The following is a 6,000-nucleotide window of genomic DNA, read 5'->3' on the forward strand; positions in this document are numbered from 1 at the left end:
GAACAATGGGACTGATTGGAGACAAAGGTTTGTGTAAGATTCCCATCACCACTGCTGTACATCTTTTTTTACAGGCTTACATTTAAGTATTATAAGTTTTTGTACATTTTGTGTGCATCTTTACACTTTATTGTTGACGTTGCATGTCCTGTGGCCTGTAAAAGATCCATAATGACCTAATAAAGTCAAACAGACAATGGTGTTTTTTGCTCCTTGTTGCGTTTGTGCACGGTTTATCTCAACAGAGTGAAGGTTTGCGATACCAGAGGCCGAGACGTGAGGAGCAGCAGACAGAAGTGAGAGGAACCCGACGAGAACAATGGGACTGATATGAGATCCTGTAACTGCTGCTGTGTTACAGTCAGTTAGGAAAATAGCACATCATTTAATTTGGCCTGTGACTCAGTGGCATCTGCTCAGTATCACCGAGGGTCAACACTTCTGTTGCTCCCTGTGTTCATGGCCTGTACTACACTGCACTACCCTGCACCACACTGTACTGAGCTGTACCACACTGTACTACACTGTACGGCGCTGTACGTCTGTTTTCCATTGTGCCGCCGGTACATATGCAGCTCGTATGCACTGCACTGAAATGTGGTGCAGAGACGCTGATGTCACCGCTGCGTTTGCCAGTTGTGGTTTTGAGGTTGAGTGTTTCTGAGCTCGGTGAGCAGGGCTGCCCGCTGTGGGCTGCTGCTGCTGCTGCAGACATCCCTGCATCCCCCCAAAAAAGAACTGGTCTTGACTCTCTGTGTGTGTGTGTGTGTGTGTGTGTGTGTGTGTGTGTGTGTGTGGATGTATCTTACTTCCAGTCACAGAGCAATATACCAACTCCATCATGAATTCATGAATCTTAAGAGTGGCACAATATCCAGCAGGGCGGTAGCTGGACTCTGTGCAGAACAGGAAGTCAGAAAGTCTGCTTAGCATAAAGACTGGAAACGGGGGTTGGAGAGAGGTGGGGGGTTGGGGGGTGGGCGGCCTGGCTCGGTTTGAAGGTAAAAAAAAAAAAAAAAGAGAGAGAAAATTCCACCGAGCAGCTCCACCGGCCAAGAAACAGTCCCTTGTAAAGTCTAAACTATTCTTACACTTCGACTTCTGAACGTATGAAACAAACTATATAAAGTCTTAATTGGTGTGGAGAGAATTTGTTTCACCTCCAGACAGTGGCAGAGCCATGGTTTCCCTTGGGTCAGAGCTTAATGCTAAGCTAAACTAAGCTCAACTTATTATTAAAACGTATTAAAACCTTTCCTTTTAAGCAGATTTGTGAATTTTCTCTGCCACCGAACGTGTTGCTGCTTCAGCCATCGTTGTGGCAGCTGCAGTGACTCGGTATCGGAAAATGACAAAACAGGGGGCGGGGCTAGCTGGTTAGCATGCAAACTACAGCAGAAGAAAATTACATAATAGAAAAATGTATCAATATTGATGTTGCTTTTCAGCTCCTGTTACATAAAGGAGTAAAATTTGAAGAACTTTCTTCTAGACTGGTGAGTAAACGCTAATGCTCGCTATGTAGCGGTTACAAAACGTACAAACGGCTCCTTTAATAAGTTATTTTAACCTTCTGAATCTATATAATTTGTTCTTTTTCAGAGGAATAACCATGATTTTAGTGATACTGAGGTCAAATGTCCGATTTTTTATCTGCATTTAAGTGATGGAATTAGCTCAACTTCTATATATTTCTTCATACTTTGTTTTTACTCATCGCTGTTTTCATGACCATTACTATATTCAATGTCATAATCAGTCTAAATCAAATTGATACTAAGGTGGAGGATACTTTTTATGGTTTATAATGAAAATTTTCTATTTCTTTTCCCAGAAAACCCCCTGTATTTTCCAGGAAACGAAAAAGATCACATTGATCTTCAGTTGGTATCCAAACAGAAAAGGACCACCACAGCCCTGTCATTATGTCCAATCAGTGTTTATGGTGTGTGGACTGTATAAGTTACCTCTGCTGAGGTGAAGCTCACATCAAAGGCCGCTGTGGAAAGAGGCTTTCTACAGTAGCTTTAAATAGATCAGCAGGTAATGGGCTTTGGACGGCCGTAATTGTACCAATCCTAATGTAGCGAGTGCGGCCACCTTTTAAAGCTTGGCACAGGCCGGACAGATTACCATCAGGGGGGCTACGGTGCCACCTGGCAAACACCGTCCTCTCTGTGATCGCTCTAATTTACGGCCACCGGTCACACAGGCTCCTCTGACAAATAACTGATAATGATGATTGAAGTCTTTCTCCTTCTCTCGCTCTCTCTCTGGTTATGAAACCACTTCCAGGAGTGGATTTTTATTTAAACGTCACCTTGATGGCTTTGCTCTCGAAATGAGAAAAAATGCCAAAGAGCGATTTTCTGCTGCCTGCAGAGTCCGCCGGTCGAGCCGATTTCAAGAGTTTGGATCCTCTTTCATACAGAAAGAATGTGCTAAACTTGGCTCGACTGTAATAACTGCGCGTTTGTGGGCCTTGTGGACCGAAATTGTCCATTTCCCATCAGAATCCATGTGCAGACCTATAATTAGGATTATTTTAGGAACGCCAGAGTATCCAGTGGTCACTGCATCTTCTGAATCTCTCTGGCAGAACCACAGGAGCTGGCCAAACAATCGCACCACAGTGTAATGTAAACACAAAACTGATTCTCTGTAACATTCCTCCATCCGTCACCACCGCCTCAAATTAAATTGTGACTCAACAGCAGGAAACCATTGTCAACATTTGTGTGTGTGTGTGTGTGTATGGGGGTGGGGGGGTTATTGTTGGACAGTGATTGTGAACATGTGCTCCTTGTTTACTGCTCGGTAACACTGTTGTCTTTCTGTCTGCAGCAAAACGTCTGAAAATAAAACTCATCAGAAAACAAAACAAATCCCTCACTCACCCGTCCGTCACACGCTAAGAGACGATGACGACGACTCTACGGACAAAACTCTCGGAGAAACGGAGTGAGATCACTGCGTCGTTATGAAGTTATCTAATCAACTCAGTTTCTTCCTCCGGAAAGCTTTTTTATTTTTCTGGGCTGTGATCCCGTAGCAACTGGTCGGCAACCAGCTGAAACAGCACAGAGAGAGAGAGAGAGAGAGAGAGAAAGAAAGAGAGAAAACAAAGTTGTGATGTTCAAGGAAATTACAAACAGAGTCAAACACATCAGGATCAGAACGGGAATTTGAACAACTTTATTGATCCCTGCAGGCACGACGGTGCTTTGTTACAACTGCTCAGCATGTGCAGGAACTAGAGCCTGAAATGTGATCAATGAAAAAAATGACAGGAATGTCCTACAAAATGTGCAAAAAATAAATTAAAAAAAAGTAAAAAGTGACATGCGAGGTGGAGCTGCAGACGATGTGAACATGGAAATTAGATTAAGAGCAATTTAACAGTAAATTAACTGTAATGTGCAAAGATAAACTGAATGTAAATTGTAGCTGATGATGTGGGTCAACTGCACACGAGCGGCAATTAAACAGCAGTTAATGGGATGTGCAGAAAGGGGGCGGGGCTACAAGAAGGCCGTCCACCAATCAGGAAGTCTGAGGTTTGATGTAACATTTACCATATTAACCACTTTATTTTAGCTTGTTAGCGTGCTAATAATGGCAAATTAGTGCTAACTGGGACTGATGGGGGAACGTCAGAGGTAGTTGTGGATCAGAAGGTCAAAGGTTGTTCGATCCCCGGCTCCTTCGGTCCACATGTCCCCAAGATACTGAACTGAACTGTTGTTAAAGAGGAACTGTCTGGTCGCTTTTCCGCTGTTTTGCTAACCCTCGTCCTGGCCATGTGCATTTGTTTACAACAGAGCAGCGAGAAAGCAACCTATAGAGCGGTGAATATCGTTATATATCATATACAATGTCACGTTTATATTTGTATAGTTTAATCTGTCATAAACAAGAGATTACTGGTTATGGGGCACGATTCTGTAGTTGTAGCAGTAGGTTCGTTACCTTTAATTGTTGGTGCAAGCTATTTTTAGAACGGCGGAGCAGAGCCGTGAGCTGCTCAGAGCTACGCTACGGAGGCTAATGGGATTTCTTGGTTTCCCTCATCAAACTAATCAAATACACAATCCAACAACTCCAAAACGCTCTGGTGGACAAGTTGTGACCTGCACATTCACCACGCTATGAGATAATAACAGAACATTACCAGACAGAGTTGTTATGCAGAGACTTCTTGCCGAAAAACTGCTCCCGACGGACACACGCATCAGCGGTTTTGCATGAATTTACCTCAAAAACAACTACGAACTATCCCTTTAAGGTAAAAATGTAGCATAGTTAACCTACAAATCCTGCATAAGTTGGAGCAGCTCTGACAACATGCAGCATGTCTGGCTCCACCTCCAGGACTGAACCGGTCCTCTGGATCAGCCTGTGGAGTCGGTTGGTGTCGGGCAGACCACAGTGAAGAAAATGGCCACCACATAAGTCATAAAGCTTCTACAGCAGGAGGGAGGACGCCACAAGACTCTGAGGGACCAGAGGAGAGAAGATCTGACTCTGGACAACCTTTCCCAGTTGCTCCTGTATCATCTCTGCAGGATCCAAGACCTCCTCCTCCTCTGTGATGCATCTATCTACAGCATGCAGGACCTCACACTCGTAGGTTTTCAGGCCTGTTCCCACGTAATACAACCGTGATCACACTGATCCTGCACCAACAAAGCAAATCCTCAAACAGCTGGGCTCTGACAGGGCGAAGTGCCTACTGTAACTCGGGACAGATGTGGAGAGGGCCCAACCCACCCAGAGGCATCTGCTCAGGAGATCTGAAGGCACCGACCGGGGGGATTTCTCCCTGTTTTGGTCCGTTTTGGCCGCGGATCGTGGTTATTGTTCTAAGGTGAGAGCTTTGTGGGGAAGAGGGCACGCAGGCCACTCTCAACACATGCGGATCATGTAAAGCCCCCTCACCTCTGAACCCACGGTGTGAACAGCTGCCTCGTGTTGATGTAGACGCTCGCTTTGATCCACCTTGATCCGGATTCAAACAGACAACTGTGTTCACATCTTGTAGGGGAGTTATACTGCCTGCTCTCCACTTACCTGTTTTCATTATCTACCTGTTTCTCCAGCCAGGGCCGGACTGAGCCGGTGGTGGTGGTGGTGGGGCCCCTCTGAGCCCCCTCATGCTCCACTGATATATAGATAAAGTCATAATTTATAACCCACAGAGAGTCCAGTGTGTGAGCGCACACATGCACACTGTGTCTAACAACCTCGACACAGTGGTACAACAATGGAAAACTGGAAACACATGTTGCACAAATTGCACTGAGACTATTTATCAAACCAGAACATTTTGTGATATTTTGCAAATAAGAGCTTTTACTCTTTTGTTCACTGTTTTAATAAAGTGTTCTTTGAGTCCATATCTTTGCATTTTTAAGACAGTAAAACTGATTGTGATTAAGTAATTCAACGAATCAGTTTGTTGCCTCAATAACTAATAAACTAAACGATAATTAACAACACAGTTCAGTTCACTGTGAGACATTAATATGTTGATAATAAGATCTAATTTATGGACAGACTGATAAAATTACATTAATCTGTCTTGTAAAGCCTTATACTGACTACTCATTGCTCTCATGTAGCAAAAATAAAGCTATTTTTGCATATTTAAATAAGCTATTTTCTAGATTTTGCATTAGCAGACGTATACTTAGTGTCGAGTTCAACAACAAACTTAACTCCTTTACTCACCAACATCTGTCTCCAACTTTCAACTCCTTTTCTTCTACTAAAGTTAGCATGCTAACCAGCCAGGCATTTTCCGATAGCGAGTCACTGCAGCTCTCCTCAGAGGATGAGTTAACCTCTTTGTCATTTAAAGGAAACAGTAACAGAAGCTCCACCACCTGCGTCTGGGAAGAAACTGGATTCTGCAGTAAAGAAATCGTACAAACAGCTCCATAAATGCCTCATTCTGCAGTCGACTGAAGGTAAAACATATATATGCTATGAAAGTGGAAC

Source organism: Trachurus japonicus, chromosome 20 (genome assembly GCF_045865225.1).
Source record: "Trachurus japonicus isolate A0001 chromosome 20, Traja_1.0".
NCBI classification, from domain to species: domain Eukaryota; kingdom Metazoa; phylum Chordata; class Actinopteri; order Carangiformes; family Carangidae; genus Trachurus; species Trachurus japonicus.